We start from the raw sequence: 2,031 nt of genomic DNA on the forward strand, positions 1-2,031 counted from the left end.
TGTAAAAGAATATTTGAAATTAATGTATTGTATCATTAGTCTGTCTTTTCAGCACACAAGTTGAAATCATACATTCATAAACTATAGGAGTTACTAATGTTACTGTGGTTACTTTTATGTTTTTCAAAAGGTCTTCAAATTATAGAGCATATACAGTGATAAATAAGAAATTATCTTTAAAATGTTTTATAACTTAAATAAACTTTATGGACATTTTGTGTCAAGTACTTAAGAGATTTGTCAAGTGACAGAGCATATCAGCTCCCTTTTGCTGTCCCAGTTGTTTGCTAATGGAGCACTCAGCATGCGCCACCTTTTCTCCATGACTTTATCGACGTCAGTGAGGAAGATCAAGATGCTGAGCTTTGAGCTTATCAGAAATCTAAAAGAGCTGGTACTCTTTTTCAAAAATATTTTTTTATTGATTTTTAGAGCGAGAGCTGGAATTTCAGAAGAGAAATTACAGGTGGCCTTCCTGTAGATTTAGCTCAGATTATTGAAGCCTGTGATGTATGTCTGAAGGAAGATGATAATGACCTGGTATTCCTCCTATTGATCCTGGAATTAGATAAGCAATAAGTCCTGATTGACAGCCTCTGTGAAAAGCTGGTCAAATTTCAGGAAGATGAATGCCCATCTCTGAGACTGCTAAGCAACCTTTTCCATGGTATGGATAAGAATACTCCTGTAAGATACACGGTAGATAGCAGCCTCATTAAAGTGACAGCATCTTGTGGGGCCATCCAATATATTCCAACTGAACTGGGTCAAGTTAGAAATGGATTTCTTACTGGAACATCATCACCGGGAAGAAGCACATTCTTTTTAGGGTATTTTATGAGCTGCTTGTGGATTATAAGAAAAATGATGCTGCTTCAAAAGTCACGGTCAAATTGCTAGGAAGTTACATGGAGAACAATCCTTCCCAGTGCCCACGGGTATTGTACGAATATTGAAAGATCCAAATGTCTTTCTTTTTTAACATCTTCTTACTTGAAAACCCATCAATTTTTTGGAAGGCGAACTTATTCATGATCTTTTAACCATTTTATTGAGTGATAAATTGTCAGACTAATAAAGACTTCATAGATTCACTTGGATAACATGAACAGAATATGGCAAATAAAGAAATTTCTCTTGATATAATGCAACAGGAACTTCAGATTGGAGTTGATGATTCAATGAAAACAAAAATGGCCTACTGCAAAATTGATCAGACCCAGAGAAAAGTGGTGATCAGTCATAGCACACATCGGAAATTTGGAAAACAGCAATGGCAACAACTGTATGATTCTTAATGTCTGGAAACAAAAGTTGAACAAAGTGAAAAACAGCCTTTTGAGTCTTTCTGATACCTGAATCTTTATGCTATAAATTTTGTTCTTTGGGGGGAAAATATCTAAATCATAGTAAAACATTAAACTGAAATTTGAAGGGAAAAAAGATAACTGTCAAGCAAATATAAAGGTGCATTGTTTATTTTTCTTTTATAAAAAGACAGAGTTTAATTTTTTTAATTTCTGGAATTAAAATTAAAGTATACAAAATGCTACATAACAAATATTTTTAGAAAAACAAACACTAAATATTTACTTCAAGATGACACTTTAACAATAAAAAAAGTAGCTGCTATTCAAAAGAAATTTGCACAAAGGAGAGAACATTTTTAAATGGATGTTTAGAAATGTTTCCATCATTAAGTGATTTTACTGCCATGAACAATGTGTTACCTATAAAACCTCTCTTATTTATATTCTTGAAACACTTAGAAACAGAATTTTCTAATCTGCTTAAAAATAACTAAGAACTATTTCTTTTTAATAAAGGGTTTCAGTGGATTTAACATGCTTATTACAAAAGTAATTATTTAATGATTTCTAATTTTTTTGTAATGTCAACAGAATGTCATGAGGAAAAATTGAAATTTCAACAAAACCAATTATCTATTGGTGGACAGTTTGGAAAATAGTAGAGTGATTCAGCAAATGGAGTAAATATTACATTTTGTTTCAATCAAGTTATCTTGGTGAG

The 2,031-nt window shown here is 32.1% G+C and overlaps 1 pseudogene; it reads left to right on the plus strand.

The window, feature by feature from the left end:
* Nucleotides 1-303: 303 nt before the first annotated feature.
* On the plus strand, nucleotides 304-1,359 carry LOC102247632 (annotated as a pseudogene).
* Nucleotides 1,360-2,031: the final 672 nt, after the last annotated feature.

This window comes from Myotis brandtii, unplaced genomic scaffold, assembly GCF_000412655.1.
Source record: "Myotis brandtii unplaced genomic scaffold, ASM41265v1 scaffold1927, whole genome shotgun sequence".
Taxonomy (NCBI): domain Eukaryota; kingdom Metazoa; phylum Chordata; class Mammalia; order Chiroptera; family Vespertilionidae; genus Myotis; species Myotis brandtii.